This window comes from Schistocerca nitens, chromosome 2 (genome assembly GCF_023898315.1).
Source record: "Schistocerca nitens isolate TAMUIC-IGC-003100 chromosome 2, iqSchNite1.1, whole genome shotgun sequence".
Taxonomy (NCBI): domain Eukaryota; kingdom Metazoa; phylum Arthropoda; class Insecta; order Orthoptera; family Acrididae; genus Schistocerca; species Schistocerca nitens.
This window is the reverse complement of record NC_064615.1, coordinates 859,276,174-859,294,101: the sequence shown is the minus strand read 5'-3', so window position 1 is coordinate 859,294,101 and position 17,928 is coordinate 859,276,174. Positions and strand designations below refer to the sequence as shown.

General features: G+C 44.5%; 1 protein-coding gene and 1 pseudogene across 1 annotated transcript in view; both read left to right on the top strand.

The window, feature by feature from the left end:
* Positions 1–17,928, top strand: part of LOC126234674 (uncharacterized) — a 103,814-nt gene that overhangs the window by 18,600 nt on the left and 67,286 nt on the right. The gene's annotated exons all lie outside the window — the stretch shown is intronic.
* LOC126238363 (5S ribosomal RNA) lies at positions 11,447–11,564 on the top strand (annotated as a pseudogene).

Genomic DNA, 17,928 nt, shown 5'->3' with positions numbered 1-17,928 from the left:
CGGCAGTAGAATCGATCTGCAATCAGCCTCAAATGCTGGTTCTTCAAATTTCTATAACAGTGTCTCGCGAAAAGAGCGTCGTCCTCCCTCCAGGAATTCCCATTTCGGTTCATGAAGCTTTCCCGCAACTCTTCAAAGTCAGTACCGCCATTACATTGTTGTGTATTTACAGTGTTACATTTACACTTACACAATCATGATTTCGGCTTCAAAGTGCCATTATGAAGTGTTTTATGTGTTATAAATTGCCTAAGATGGCATATTGTCGTATTAAAATACACTATTAGACACATTGTCTAAGAGTCGATATTTCTGGCAGAGCCTACTGCTTTGTTTCATTCAGTCAAGATGGTGTACTCAGTAATGAAAAAAAGCAGTGGACTCTGCCAGAAATATCGACTCTTAGACAATGTGTCTAATAGTGTATTTTAATACGACAGTATGCCATCTTAGGCAATTTATAACACATAAAACACTTGATAATGGCACTATGAAGCCGAAATCATGATTGTGTAAGTGCAAATGTAACACTGTAAATAAACAACAGTCTAACAGCGTTACTGACTTTAAAGAAATATGTTACGATTGTGGCCCCGCATTATAAAAAAATTATTTTCCGTAACTCTTGTGTGTTGATCGAAACTACCACTAACAAATCCAGCAGCATGCCTCTGAATTGCCTCAATGCCTTCGTTTAATCCGACCTAATGGGCATCCAAACAAAAGAATAGTACTCAAGAATTGGCTGTACTAGCGCCGTCTTCTTTGTAGGTGAGCTACACTTTCCCAAAATTCTTCCAATAAAAAGAAGTCGAGCATTCGCCTACCCGACTACCAACCAGAAGCGCTCATCCCATTTAATACAGACTTGTAACCTTAAGCGTAGATCTTTACCCGAAGCGACTGCTTCAAGCAGCACACGACTAATGCTGTATTGGAACGTTACAGGATTGTTTTTCCTACTCATCCGCATAACTTACGATTTTTCTACATTTAGAGCAAGCTGCAATCCATCACACCAACTAGAAATTATATGTTACCTTGTATCCTTCTAAAGTCACTCAACGACGACACCTTTGCGTACACCAAAGCATCATCAGCAACCAGCCGTAAATTGATGTTCACCCTGTCTGCCAGATCATTTGTGTATGGGAAAAGTAACAGCGGTCCTCTCTCACTCCCCTGGGACATTCCTGACAAGAACTTGGTCTCTGATGAACACTCTCCATCGTAGACAGCCTATTAGGTTATATTACTTAAAAAGTCTTCGAGCCACTCACATATCTGTAAACCTAATCCGTATGCTCGGACCTTCGTCAACAGCCTGCAGTGGGGCACCGTGTCAAACGCTTTCCGGTAATCTAGGAATGTGGACTCTGCTTGTCGCCCTAAATCAATGGCTTTTGTGATTCGGCCGCGGTGGTCGTGCGGTTCTAGGCGCTCCAGTCCGGAGCCGCGCTGCTGCTACGGTCGCAGGTTCGAATCCTGCCTCGGGCATGGGTGTGTGTGATGTCCTTAGGTTAGTTAGGTTTAAGTAGTTCTAAGTTCTAGGGGACTGATGACCACAACTGTTGAGTTCCATAGTGCTCAGAGCCATTTGAATTTTTTGATATTATATGAGGGCAAGCTTACTTTCGGACGAGCGTTGCTTTCCAAATCCGTACTGATTTGTGGACAGAAGCTTTTCTCTCTTAAAGAAATTTGCTGCATTGGAACACAGAATGTGTTCAAGAATTCTGTAGCGAACCGATGTTACGGACATGGATCTGTACTTATGAGGGTCCATTCATTTACCTTTCTCATAAACAGCAGTCGCCTGCGCTTTTTGCCAAGCCCTTGGGTCTCTAACCTGGGTGACAGATTCGCGATAAATGCAAGCTAAGCAACGAGCCAATGCTCCGTGAAACCGAATGACAATTTCATCTGGACCCTGTTTCTATGCCCGTGCGGGGGTCTGTGCGACAGTCAAACAACGGTATGCTTGTACTATTGTCCTGCGTGAATGATTTCTTAAACGTGAAGTTTACAATTTCAGCTATCTTTTTGCTGTCCACTATTGCCGCCCCAGACTAGTCCACGAACGACTGGACAGAAGCTTTCGACTCGCTTAGTGATTTTACGTATGACCAGTATATTTTCGGGTTCTACGGAAGATCTTACACTAAGGTATGTCGGTGGCAGTTGTTTTATGCTTCGCGCATTGATTTGTTACGGACGCACCATTTTCTACTAACTTTTGCCTATCGTCATTTCCACGTTCTTTCTTGAACAGAGAGTGCAACAAGTTCTGTTCCCTCAGCAGTTTCCGAATTTTTCTGTTAAATCACGGAAGATCTTTTCCATCCTTAATCCAGTTATTTCGCACATACGTCTCCAGAGCACGATTTACAGTCAGTTTAAACTTTGCCCATAATTCCCCTACGTCCGTCGTATTGGAACTAAATAGACTTATTAAGTTCAGTAACCATCGTCGCTGTGAGAATATCATGGTCACGAATCCCTGTCTCTGTACTGACGCTGTCGATAAAGTCAGGCCTGTTTGTAGTTGGTCTAAAATATCTACACCGCGTGTGGGCTATCGACTATTTGTTCAAGTAAGTTTTCGGAAAACGCGATCCAAAGTACTTCTCAGGACTGTCTGACCGTACCCCCTGCAACGAATACTTATACGCCCTAGTCTATACAAGATATGCTGAAGTCGCCTCCAACTAATATTGCACGCAACAGAGCAACAGAGCGTAGACTTCTCTTGAATGATTCTACAACTGTTGCGGCGGAATCAGGTGACCCAAATCCGAAAATTAATTTTAGTTCACGTAGGCCTACTACTCGTTTCCAGATAATTTCACAGTCGGACTTAGTTTCGACCTCGATAGACACAACATTTTTGTCGACAACAATAAACATCCCCCTCCTACAGCGTCTAATCTGTCTTTTCCACATACGTTCCATTCCTCGCTAAATATGTAGCACAATAAATAAATAAAATCTTGACTAGAAACAGCAAATATTTTGATGTTAAAAAGGAAACAATTTTTTTACACCAATAAGTTTTCAACAACAACGTAATAGTGGATACTATAATAAGATATTCTTTAGGCTATTGCTGGTGCACGTATGGTTAATGAAAACTATGAAATTGCTTCGTCTCGAAGTAGCATGATACTGATGTGTCTTGTTAACCTTTGGGGTGTCTAATGCATCTTTAAGCCTATGTTTTCTTATACTCCTTAGAGTTTTACTCAAAGTTTGCTCGTATGACGTATAGCTGTTTTACCTGCCTAATAAAATTGGCTCTGATCCGATTATAATTTACAGTTATCTATCAAAACATTTATGAAAAACTGAACTTAGAGATCAATACTAATGTGTTACGCAACAATAGAAGCTAATCACTGTTTTTTCCTCAGCCCAAGACGTAAATGAAGAACAATGTCGGTCAAGCAAAGAGCTAGCGCATTGGTCTCCTGGCTCGTAATGTCTGTTTTCATACCGTGGCTGCCTCTTCTCCCTCAATTAGCTCCTCATTTGTCCTCATGAAGCTGAGTGGTTTACAATTCAGTAGCCCCTACTCCACAAAAACCTTTAAAAATACTACAGATCGAAACCGGTTTTTCCCAATGGTAGCCTTGCACGTAGACTGTTCAGTTGAGGACGCTAATCCTAATACTTTAATAGTTCGATTAAAGTTCAAGCCAATGCTTGCATCATCAGTTGTCAACAGTTCAAAATTCATTCACAGTTGGCTTATAATTTACTTCAGTTACTTTCCATACACTAGACTATTATCTAATATTAAGGCGAGTGTTAGCTTTAATTAGGAGTTGGCTTATAATTTACTTCAGTTACTTTTCGTACACTAGACTGTTCTCCAATATTAAGGTGAGTGTTAGCTTTAATTAGGAGCGTGTATAGTTCATAAGTCGTGACATAATTACTTGCTTCATTATGTTAACTCCTAAGAGAAGTAAAATGGAAAGATATTTGTATTTTGTCTCATCATTTCTCCAGTAATTATCTTAGGTTTCGTATTTTCTACAACATGAAGAGCTTATCTGCCTGTCAATCTGCGCGTCAATTTTATCTCGCCATCGTATTATATACTGGTGTGCAAAACTCAAGGGCGAAAGTAACTTCCACATAATGTGTCACTGTCAAGTAACATAGCTCGACAAAACTTGGACCATGCATAGAAAGAACTGCTACATTATAGTACAGAAGGTAACTGAAAGAATTATGCAATGAGACCAACAGAAATGACACTTTCATTCAAAGGCAGTAGTTACACTGAAGTCACCGCTATTTATGATGGTCCCCTGGACTTAACAAAAGGTAGGACATGATTCTTAATAGGGTGTCTGATCACCATAGACGGCAGCGTATGCTCTGCAGCGTGCTCCCATTCTGGCCACAAGGTTGCTACGGAATTCTTGTGATACGGCGTTCCATTCATCCACAGGCGCGATGGGATTTAAGTCGGGGGAATGGACAGTCCAGTCCATTAACCGAATACCCTCTCGTTCCAAGAGCGCCTACACCTGCGCTCTTCCATGCGGCCGTGTATGGTCATCCATAAAATGAAGTCAGGGCCGAATGCACCCCTGACAAGACGCACGCGCGGAAGGAGAAGAGCCGGCCGAAGTGGCCGTGCGGTTAAAGGCGCTGCAGTCTGGAACCGCAAGACCGCTACGGTCGCAGGTTCGAATCCTGCCTCGGGCATGGATGTTTGTGATGTCCTTATGTTAGTTAGGTTTAAGTAGTTCTAAGTTCTAGGGGACTAATGACCTCAGAAGTTGAGTCCCATAGTGCTCAGAGCCATTTGAACCATTTGAAGGAGAAGAGTGCCAGAGTAACGTTGACCAGCGATTGCCCCGTTTTCAAAGATCTGGAGATCAGTAGGCCCACGCAACACTATGCCTCCCCACACCAAACAGCTGGATCACAAACGATCATGATCGGCAATGCTCCTGCGTGCACCACGTGAGGGTACGTCAGAATCACTACGTACACTGAATCTACTCTTATCCGGCCTCTTTGCGGCACTCCCTACGTTCTCGGCACCATCGCATATCTTTGAACACGGTACACACAACGATCAACGTTACTGTGACACTATACTCCTTCCCCACGTGCGCTACTTCAGGGCTGCATTCTGCCCTGGCGTCATTTTTATGGATGACAATGCACGACTTCATCAAACAGCGCAGGAGGAGGAATTTTTGGAACGAGAATATATTCGGCGAATGGACTGGTCCGCCGGTTAACCCGACTTAAATCCCGTCGAGCACATGTGTGAAGCGTTGGGGTGATGTATTGCAACATGTCCACAAGCACCAGCGACTATTTAGCAGTTTTCAACCGCGCTAGTGGAGGAATAGGGCACCCCATCACAGTAACTCCTTACCAACATTCTGGCCAGCATGGGTACACGTTGCAGAGCAAGCATTGCGGTCTACGGTGAACACACACCCTGCCCTACCTTTTGTAATGTCCAGGGGACCATCGTAAATCGCAGCAATTTCAATGTTCGTCTCACTGCGTATTTCTTTCAGCTGCCTCTGTACTACTCTGTAGCAGTTCATTACAGGTGTGGTCCAAGTTTCATCGAGCTACGTTACTTGCCAGTGGCACACCATGCGGGAGTTACTTTCGTCCGTAAGTTTTCTACATCTGTGTAGTTTTCGGAATATAGATGATCGACAGTGTTGTGTTCTCAGGTCAGTCTGGCTCTGCAGCCCTACGAGACAAATTAAAGCCGCCTGCTTCTATGGATTCTTGCAAAATATTAGCATAAAAGTGAAAGAAAATGTGAAAATACATTACCCTGAAGTCAACTCTTCTCGTCACAAACCATAGGAACCTATGTGTCGCTGTTGGATTCTTGTGTTCCATTTACACAAAATTATTATAAAATACGAAGTCGGCAAATTGAAATACTTGTGTAAATTCTGTTATGATTTCAAAAGCAATTTCTTTATGCATTTGGGACTCAAGTAGAGCAATATTTGCTATTCTATTAACATATATAACCTAAAACACTATGCTCATGTTCGAATCTTTCAATCGGCACGTTGTGCAACTCTGTTATACAGTGAGTTCGTTTATTCTCCGTCTCAGTAGTATAAAATATTTCGAGTACATTTAATAATGTCGCCTGGTTAGCCGTGCGGTCTAACGAAGTGCTTTCTGTGTGGGAAGGCGTGCCTGTCCCCAGCACGAATCCGCCCGGCGAATTAGTATCGAGATCCGGTGTGCCGGCCACTCTGTGGACGGTTTTTAAGGCGGTTTTCCATCTGCCTCGGCGAATGCGGGCTGGTTCCCCTTATTCCTCCTCAGTTACACTATGTCGGCGATTGCTGCGCAAACACTTTCTCCACGTACGTGTACATCAGAATTACTCTACTACGCAAACATTGGGGTTACACTCGTCTGGTGCGAGACGTTCCAGGGGGTGGGAGGGGGGGGGGGAGGGGCGGGGGGTCCACTGGGGGCATAACCGCACAGTAACCCTGGGTTCGGTGTGGGGCGGCGGCGGTGGGGTGAGTGGACTGCTGTAGCCTGTTGTGGGTTGTGTACCACTGTAGGCTACGGCGGGGACGAAGCCTCTCTGTCGTTTCTAGGTCCCCAATTTAAAACAATACATTTAATATTTAAATAATTAAAACATTAATCTTAACTGAAGCAAATAGTAGAGAAAAAGGGTCTATTTAGCGTGTGGGAATGGCTTAAGGCATTACGACATGGTAGTCCTTCATACACTGAAGCATCTTGGATAATAATGGGGCGGGCGACTTGTGACGGCAGTAATATGAGCCATTTGTTGGACATACCGCATTAAGGGAAAACATGTTGGCATGTTGCAAAAAGGTCTGTACGTACGATGATTGATGAATTGACGAACATACTCATAGTTCAACATCTGTATCTCAACGTGTTTTCCAGTTTTCTCTTTAATTCTGATTTGAATGAGAAACACGCTGCAAGTACAACCAAAAGTAACTCCTCTCCAGCGTCACCCGCCCAAACACACACACACACACACACACACACACACAAGAGAAGCACTGGAGGGAATCGATGGTTTTTTTTTTTTTTTTAATTTGTTGACTTTAGGGACGTGCCCATTCAGCCATCTCATCTCTATAGCAGGATATCAAATACGACGATACGAACATAAGGACAACACGACACTACGTTCCCGAGCGGAGAAGATCTACGACCTGGCCGGGAATCGAACACGCACCCCTTCACTCAATAATCCGCCGCGCTGACCGTGCAGCTACCGAGTCGGACTTCAGAATAGAGGTTCATAGGCTACATGGCGATCCTGATTTAGATCTTCGGTGGTTTCCCTAAATCGCTTAAGACAACTGTCGAGCTTGTTGTTATGAAACGGTCACGCGTGATTTCCAGCCTTAACCTTTCCGAGGAACCGAAGTGGGAATAAAATAAATTTATGGAACAATTTGACTAAAAGATGTGAGTTGTTGATTGTGCATAGGCATCCAGGAAACCCAATTTGGTAGAATACGGTAAAACTTATGAGTACGATGAGAAGGTTTAAATCAATGTAGAATGCAGTAGTTTTGCGCAGAAATGAAGAGGCTAGCATATGATAGACAAGCATGGACAGCTGTATCAAACCAATCTTGAGACTGGAGACCACGAAACAACATCCTTCCCCAATTCGTACTGCGTTTCTAATAACCTCAATGTCGATGGGACCTTTAACGCTTCCAGTAGCACGTTAAATTCCTTGAATTTGTTGACAGAATTGAATAAACGGTTCCAATGTCTTACTGAAGCAGTTTTCTGCTATTCTTTTAAGACTCTATCCTCGAAACACTATGTCTGTATGATGGCTGATGTATTGTCGAATGTGATTCCATGTCAGTCTTCTACAGCGGTTTTTTTTTTTTTAGCTGATATCTGTGAACTTATTAATCTCAAAACATCTGTCGTGCGTCTTCCGTGGTTGATCTACAATGCGCATTGCTTGCCAGGCCGAACGGATTTCACAGGCGCACGAATTTTAAGCAGAATTTTTTGCGTCTGCGGAAATATGGATATACAAGTTCGTTTTTAAGTTAATACTGAAGGTGAAAGCTTATACACTGACGGGAAAAATTCGCAATACCAAATACATTTATGTAGATAACAAATTTAACTTTGCAAGATCACACCTTTAAGCATTTTTTTAATTTTTTTTTTTACCTTCATATATATTGACTAAAAATACACTCTGATCATTACAACATCTCCATTCGAACAACATCTGCTGTCTAGCCCATCAAAACAACTGCACACGACATGGCCTCAAATAGTACAGCTATCAACATCCTCTCAGCAAAGCACTAACCACCACAACTTCTGTACCAGCACTGCCAGTGGAGGCGGCGGAATAAAACTCTTTGGCGCAATCTCTGGCGCTGTGACTCAGTATAGCCACCTTTCAAGTTCCGTGCCAGTTGTACTTGGTCGGTCAATTCAGGGACGGTTAATGCTGGTTGTGAATGACGCTGGAGTTTTCGTGCGATGATATCTCGCATGTACTCGATTGGGGACAGACCTGGTGATCGACCAGGCCAAGGTAACACGTAGAACATGTTGCGTTACAACAGAAGTATGTGCGCGAGCGTTATCCAGTTGGAAAACACTCCCAGGTCAAATTACCAGATCGATTAACAATTGTGCAGTAACGGTGCATGGAATAACTGCATCCCAACCCATTTCACAAGGTGTTGGTCCAGTGCGTCTAGCATGCAGACAGATTGGTTACAGGCCTCAATTGGCCACCTCCTAACCAACATATCTGCATCACTGTCACCGAGGCAGAACCAGCTTTCATCAGAAAACACAACAGGCCTCTACCCTGCCCTCATGGGTGTACCCAGCGAGGGGAAGAGGGGGGGGGCAGCTGCCCGCCCCCCCTCCCCCTAGAAGATATTCGCAGTTTTTCACTAGTTTACTGTTTTATTTAATAAGAAATGCTATATGTTTTCTCGGATTGTACAAGTGCATTCTTGTATTTAAAATGTTTATTAAATGCAGTTTTTCACTGGTTTACTGTTTTATTTAATAAGAAGTGCTGTATGTTGTCTCGAGTCCTTGTTTCCTGAGACTAGTATGAACTGCCCCCCCCCCCCCCCAGTTCAGATCCTGGGTACGCCCTTGCCTGCCCTTCAATGAGTTCTCGCAAATGGCGATGGTCTGGGATCAGTGGAATACACGCTACGGGGCTCTGGCTCGGACCTATCCTTGAAGAAACCGATTTGTAACAGTTCGTTGTGTCACTGTGGTGCCAACTATTGCACAAATTGCTGCCGCAGATGCACTAAGATGAGCCAGATCCACACAACGAAGACGACGATCTTCCCTCACGGTAGTGCCACGTGGGCGGCCAGAGCCGGTGTTCTTGGGACCGTACATTCACGTGACTACCGCTGTAGCAGTCATATACAGTGGCTATATCTCTAACAAGTCTTCCTGCAATATCGCAGAAGGAAAAATCAGCTTCTCGAAGCCCGATTATACGGCCTCGTTCAAGCTCAGTGAAGTGCTGATAATGGCGTCTTCGTCTCTTTAAAGTCATTCTTGACTAACATCAACTCACCACGACCAATCTCAGAGGTAACTAATACTCACGATCGTTACCGCATGTATGTAAAACAAACCGTTTATCATCTTCGTAATGGTGCTACTAGCGCAACTCTTATGCGACCTGCATGAAATATGAAGACATCATCTTTCAAAAATATAAACACACCTACCAACTTTCGTCCATCTTGGTGTTGCGATTTTTCTCTTCCGTCAGTGTATATCCACACTGAATTTGTGCGCCTACGTGAACTGTTAGGCGTGGAAGCAATGTGCACTGTTGATCAGTAACGAACGAAACGCGATGGATGTTTTACGTAACTTTGTCCCCAGAAATCACTGACGGCAAAAAATGTTGCGGGAGACGGACAAATTACATCCGACAATAGATCAGTCTTCACATAGACAAAGCGTTTGGTGATAGGGCCGTAAAAGAAGTTACTGAAATTAGAAAAACAGAAAATCGCGTCAGTAAAAAGATGGAATCGTTTGCTCATTTCTGCTAGTGACTTCGGGGATTAAGTGTAAGGGTAGAGAATGAAAATGTATGCATTAGGAGAACAACGAGGAATTGCTGATCACTGTTGCCGTCCAGAGAAATAAAAAAAATTAAAAAGTAACTCGTTCAGTTTGCCTAGAAGAAACTATTCTGTGGACTATTAAAGAAGATCCAGACAACTGGCTCTCGTTGTGCAACGTGAGATCCAATCCACAAGGAGCACCTGGATCGTTTCATGTTTCGTGAGCAGGGTATTTCGCTGTTAAAGAGCTTAGACGGGAATATTTTCTCCAATTATTTTCTGCCTAAGTTGCCAGTCTGTTGTGTCTATGTACAACATTAGACCAGACGACATCGCAAATTTACGGGAGGACAAGTTTCAATTAAAGATCAGTGTGTAGGCTAGAGTGGCAGATGACAGTCCTGCTGGTGCAGTTATTCGTTGCTGCGACAGATACACCTATACCAATATAGATTTTCTAACTAAAACAGAACATCACGAGCTGCTACAGGAAAGCCCGTGATGCAGGGAAGTAAAAAGGACCAGAACGCCGTCTTGTGCAAAAAGTCACACAAGTAAACTCGTACCTAACGCTCCGAGGAATAATTTACTGGTGGGTGTCGAGTATATTCAGTAGGGCCAACAAACGCATAAATAATTATATTGTAAAATAAAAGTTATTAATAACATGTTAAAAAAGCTATTGCCTCACGATATGTTCGGTGGAGTCGAATCCAACTCATTAACTTTCCGTTCAATTCGCTGCGAGTCGCTGTAGCATGCACACTGTTTTCCTTGTGCGTTCGTAACATTTCCTCATACAGAGTAGAGTGAATTGTGAGACAGAACAGTGTGGTTTAAAATATTAGTGGTATCAAAACAGTGAGTGCATTAACTCTTATCAGGAGGTTCACTTCCTCCAAAATCGCATGATGTCTGTTGACAATTACTGGGAGACAGCTTGTGGAAAAAGCGGGGAAGCGGAAAGTATCTCCTCTACAAACAGAATCCACGTATCACCAAGGCCGAGATGCTCTGTCGTAAACACTGCAATGAGTACTGTAGTCGGAATAAGTTCCCGACTGAGGAAAACGATTATGAAGTGGAGTTCGATGCCGACAAATGACAATCGATCAAAATTAGTTTCTCTTAGCCTAAAACTGTCATCAGATTATCGACTTCCGTCAGTAGTCAACGCCTACAGATCTGTTTAAAACATAGTCTGAAGATAGTCACCACTGACCGAAATATGTAGTGTGACGACAATCTTCGTGATCATAGACATGAAGAAAAGAAACAAATTCTACACTTTCTGTATCACTGTTTTTATTCGCGATTGCACTATCTGAGCCAGCGGCATTGCCGCAGTGGTAACACCGGTTCCCGTCAGATCACCGAAGTTAAGCGCTGTCGGGCTGGGCTAGCAATTGGATGGGTGACCATCCGATCTGCCGAGCGCTGTTGGCACTCGGGATGCATTCAGCCCTTGTGAGGCAAACTGAGGAGCTGCCTGATTGAGAAGTAGCGGCTCCGGTCTCGGAAAGTGACATACGGCCGGGAGAGCGGTGTGCTGACCCAGTGCCCCTCCATAACCGCATCCGGTGACGCCTGTGGGCTGAGGATGACACGGCGGCCGTCGGTACCGCTGGGTCCGCCAGGGCCTGAGGACAGAGTTTACGTTTACACTATCTGAGCAAAAGTATCCGGACAGTCGTTAGTGTATTAATATGAGTAGTATGCACCCTTCGTCCTTATGACGGACTGAACTGCTGGGGACACTTTCAATGATGTGTCTGAATGTCTGTGGGGCAAGTCAGCCCATTTTTCCTCAAGAGCCAAAGCCAGAGAAGTTAGTGGTGTCGGAGGCTGCGGTCTGGAGCGGAGTCGACATTCTAACTCACCCCAAAGCTATTCTAGTTGTTGCACTGGGTTAAAGTCGGATTATGGGGAGGCCAATCCATATTAGGACAGCTATTATTCACAAACCATTGCCTCACAGAGGCCGCTTTATGTCAAGGTGCATCGTCATGCTGATACAATCAATCATTGTCTCCGAACTCTTCCTCTACTGTACGCAGTATACAATGCTGAAAAATGAGTTAAAATTCTTCCACATTTAGTGTTTTATTAATCGCAATAAGTGAACTACACCCTAACCACGAAAAACAGCCACATGCCGTAACCCTACCTGCTCCGCACTTCACTGTTGGGCTACAAGGTTTCCGACACCATTCCTCACAAGCGTCTTCTAACCAAACTGCGTGCCTATGGAATATCGCCTCAGTTGTGCGACTGGATTCGTGATTTCCTGTCAGAAAGGTCACAGTTCGTAGTAATAGACCGAAAGTCATCGAGTAAAACAAAAGTAATAACCGGGGTTCCCCAAGGAAGTGTTCTAGGCCCTCTACTGTTCCTGATCTATATTAACGACATAGGAGACAATCTGAGTAGCCCTTTTAGATAGTTTGCAGAAGACGCTGTCATTTACCGTCTTGTAAAGACAGGGATTAGTGATCATGATGTTGTCATTACGACTATGGTTACGAAATTTAAAAAGTTTGTCAAGAAGGCTAGGAGCGTATTCTTACTAGAAAGAGCAGAAAGCAGTTCTTAGCATCCCACTTAGTAAATGAATCGACTTCATTTACTTCCGGTACGATGGACGTGGAAGAAGTATGGGCAAATTTTAAACACATTGTAAATCACGCATTGGAGAAGTATGTGCCGAAAGAGTGGGTTACGGACGGAAAAGACCCACCGTGGTTTAACAGCGCAATTCGGAGAATGCTCAGGAAGCAAAGACAGTTGCACTCGCGGTGCAAGAAAGATCGGGAGAATGAGGACAGGCAAAAGTTAGTAGAGATTCGTGCTGCTGTAAAAAGAGCATCCAACCACTACCACCGTCATACCTTAGAAAAGATCTTGCTGAAAACCCAAGGAAATTCTGGTCTTACGTAAAATCGGTAAGCGGGTCGAAGGCTTCCGTCCAGTCACTGATCAGTCTGGCCTGGCAACGGAAGACAGCAAAACGAAAGCTGAAATTTTAAATTTAACATTTGAGAAATCTTTCACGCAGGAGGATCGTACAAACATACAGCCGTTTGAGTCTCATACAGATTCCCGTATGGAGGACGTAGTGATAGACATCCCTGGGGTTGTGAAGCAGCTGAATGGGTTGAAAATAAATATATCGCCAGGTCCTGATCGGATTCCAATTCGGTTTTACGGAGAGTACTCTACTGCATTGGCTCCTTACTTAGCTTGCATTTATCGCGAATCTCTTGCCCAACGTAAAGTCCCGAGCGACTGGAAAAAAGCGCAGATGACGCCTATTTATAAGAAGGGTAGAAGGACGGATCCTTAAAATTACAGACCAATATCCTTAACATCGGTTTGTTGCAGGATTCTCGAACATATTCTCAGTTCGAATATAATGAATTTCCTCGAGACAGAGAATTTGCTGTCCATGCATCAGCACGGATTTAGAAAGAATCGCTCCTGCGAAACGCAACTCGCCCTTTTTTCACATGAGATCCTGCGAACCATGGATGAAGGGTATCTGACGGATGCCATATGCCTTTGAGAGGCACCCACTTGCCTTACTCATACTGTGGCATCAAGCAGTCAGGCCTGCAAGATGAGTGGCTTGCCAAGCGAGTGGATTCTTCCTTAGTTTATCGAGTAACATGAATTCTCGTATCTTACTACTTAGTTACAAATTATCCTCCTGTATGAATAACACGCAACGGAAACACGCATCTGACTATCAGTGATTTATAGAACTCTGACTGCACACTACGCATTGGCAATACCACATTTACTTTTTGTCTTTGATTTAACGGCTTTCATATAAATTCGGGACATTATGGCAACATACAATTCAATGAAAAAGGCCACCAATCTCTTTCTTTTCACTAGCTGATTTATTCCTAAACACACAAATTCTACAACCTACGACAATATCATATGAGAATTTCCGCCCAATGGGCATTGCTTTACATTAGTGAACCTCTATACTATGGTCTCGTAATCTATTTACCGCAACAGTGCACTTCCTGGATAGGATGGTGGATCTTTTATTATACCTCACACTTCGACTCTCACAATCATCCTCACGACACTTTCCTCCAGATCGAGCGATACAGAAGGAACAAGCATAACCCACAAATCTTTCGAAACTACCTTGCTACTCCCATACAAAACACACGTACCCAAATTACATGACATACACAACACAACAATATGAAATACTACACAAAGAACTGTTACAACATCATCACTTTCCGCTTTCCCACATCAATCAATATTTATCCCAGTTTTACACGACACTGCCCCACTTTGTAATTCTACTTTCCTACTGTGAACTCTGGAGATAAACGCACGTCTTCCTGTGCAATGCAAGCCAAGTGGCGTTGCTGGAAAGACGGCCGACTCACCTTGATTCTCTCTCAGAGTTTAAATTTAGCGTCACACGGAATGATATTTCTTAAATATTTCAACTTATGATACACACGCTATTTCTTAAATATTTCAGCTTATTGTACACACGCTATTAATTCAACTTAACTTATGCACACGGAAGTATCTCAACTTACAACTACACGTGGGCTCATTGTGACCGTTGGTTTACTACAATCCCCTTAAAATTACCTGCCTCACATTTAATTCTCCCCACAAAAGTTCCTGAGAAAGAGAAATTATTAATTCTAACTACTCTTAAATATTCCACATCCATACCATGCCTCCACTCTTTCATTACGGAGCACATCAAAAACAGGTCTTTACAGCAGAAGGTCCAGCGGCAGAGTGCCGAAACATGGCCGTATTCCGGTTCTCTCGCACCTCTGTCGAAGTGGGAGAAGCACCTTGCTACCTTATTGGTCAGCCACATTTCAGACGCTCAAAGCTCTGGTAACTTCCATCTCTTTGGTCCCACCAAAGGTGGCGAAAGGATCGACTCAAAGATGATCATATATTCCCATTCACTATCTGTGGTTAGCAGACGACCATACATTCTTTCATTTCACAGATCTCACCAAACTGGATGTAGGGATTTATTTTGAGGGAGTGCACATGTGATCAATTAAATAAATAAATTGTCATTCTTTCCCACACTGGTATCCGGCTTCGCTGTATTAATTGAAATTGAGTTACTTTACAAAAAAAAAGTGTTGTTCTGACAAAAATATCGAAGTATTTCGTACCTATTTTCAATGTCGGGCGGTACTGTACCCTTTCACCTTGACTTCCGGAAAGCGTTTGACTCGGTGCCCCACTGCAGACTCCTAACTAAGGTACGAGCATATGGGACTGGTTCCCAAATATGTGAGTGGCTCGAAGACTTCTTAAGTAATAGAATCCAGTACGTTGTCCTCGATGGTGAGTGTTCATCGGAGGTGAGGGTATCATCTGGAGTGCCCCAGGGGAGTGTGGTAGGTCCGCTATTGTTTTCTATCTACATAAATGATCTTTTGGATAGGGTGGATAGCAATGTGCGGCTGTTTGCTGATGATGCTGTGGTGTACGGGAAGGTGTCGTCGTTGAGTGACTGTAGGAGGATACAAGATGACTTGGACAGGATTTGTGATTGGTGTAAAGAATGGCAGCTAACTCTAAATATAGATAAATGTAAATTAATGCAGATGAATAGGAAAAAGAATCCTGTAATGTTAGAATACTCCATTAGTAGTGTAGTGCTTGACACAGTCATGGCGATTAAATATTTGGGTATAACATTGCAGAGTGATATCAAGTGGGATAAGCATGTAATGGCAGTTGTGGGGAAGGCAGATAGTCGTCTTTGGTTCATTGGTAGAATTTTGGGAAGATGTGGTTCATCTGTAAAGGAGACCGCTTATAAAACACTAATACAACCTATTCTTAAGTACTGCTTGAGCGTTTGGGATCCCTATCAGGTCGGATTGAGGGAGGACATAGAAGCAATTCAAAGGTGGGCTGCTACATTTGTTACTGGTGGGTTTGATCATCACGCGAGTGTTACGGAAATGCTTCAGGAACTCAGGTGGGAGTCTCTAGAGGAAAGGAGGCATTCTTTTCATGAATCACTACTGAGGAAATTTAGAGAACCAGCATTTGAGGCTGACTGCAGTACAATTTTACTGCCGCCAACTTATATTTCGCGGAAAGACCACAAAGATAAGATAAGAGAGATTAGGGCTCGTACAGAGGCATATAGGCAGTCATTTTTCCCTCGTTCTGTTTGGGAGTGGAACAGGGGGAGAAGATGCTAGTTGTGGTACGAGGTACCCTCCGCCACGCACCGTATGGTGGATTGCGGAGTATGTATGTAGATGTTGATGTAGATGACCAAAACGAATTGCAAAATGATTTAGATACGATCTCTGTATGGTACGAAAAGTGGCAATTGACCCTGAATAGAGAAAAGTGTGAAGTTATTCATATGATACTAAAAGAAATCCGCTAAATTTCGATTAAGCGATAAGTCACACAATCCTGAAAGCTGTAATTGCAACTACACTCCTGGAAATGGAAAAAAGAACACATTGACACCGGTGTGTCAGACCCACCATACTTGCTCCGGACACTGCGAGAGGGCTGTACAAGCAATGATCACACGCACGGCACAGCGGACACACCAGGAACCGCGGTGTTGGCCGTCGAATGGCGCTAGCTGCGCAGCATTTGTGCACCGCCGCCGTCAGTGTCAGCCAGTTTTCCGTGGCATACGGAGCTCCATCGCAGTCTTTAACACTGGTAGCATGCCGCGACAGCGTGAACGTGAACCGTATGTGCAGTTGACGGACTTTGAGCGAGGGCGTATAGTGGGCATGCAGGAGGCCGGGTGGACGTACCGCCGAATTGCTCAACACGTGGGGCGTGAGGTCTCCACAGTACATCGATGTTGTCGCCAGTGGTCGGCGGAAGGTGCACGTGCCCGTCGACCTGGGACCGGACCGCAGCGACGCACGGATGCACGCCAAGACCGTAGGATCCTACGCAGTGCCGTAGGGGACCGCACCGCCACTTCCCAGCAAATTAGGGACACTGTTGCTCCTGGGGTATCGGCGAGGACCATTCGCAACCGTCTCCATGAAGCTGGGCTACGGTCCCGCACACCGTTAGGCCGTCTTCCGCTCACGCCCCAACATCGTGCAGCCCGCCTCCAGTGGTGTCGCGACAGGCGTGAATGGAGGGACGAATGGAGACGTGTCGTCTTCAGCGATGAGAGTCGCTTCTGCCTTGGTGCCAATGATGGTCGTATGCGTGTTTGGCGCCGTGCAGGTGAGCGCCACAATCAGGACTGCATACGACCGAGGCACACAGGGCCACCCCCCGGCATCATGGTGTGGGGAGCGATCTCCTACACTGGCCGTACACCACTGGTGATCGTCGAGGGGACACTGAATAGTGCACGGTACATCCAAACCGTCATCGAACCCATCGTTCTACCATTCCTAGACCGGCAAGGGAACTTGCTGTTCCAACAGGACAATGCACGTCCGCATGTATCCCGTGCCACCCAACGTGCTCTGGAAGGTGTAAGTCAACTACCCTGGCCAGCACGATCTCCGGATCTGTCCCCCATTGAGCATGTTTGGGACTGAATGAAGCGTCGTCTCACGCGGTCTGCACGTCCAGCACGAACGCTGGTCCAACTGAGGCGCCAGGTGGAAATGGCATGGCAAGCCGTTCCACAGGAGTACATCCAGCATCTCTACGATCGTCTCCATGGGAGAATAGCAGCCTGCATTGCTGCGAAAGGTGGATATACACTGTACTAGTGCCGACATTGTGCATGCTCTGTTGCCTGTGTCTATGTGCCTGTGGTTCTGTCAGTGTGATCATGTGA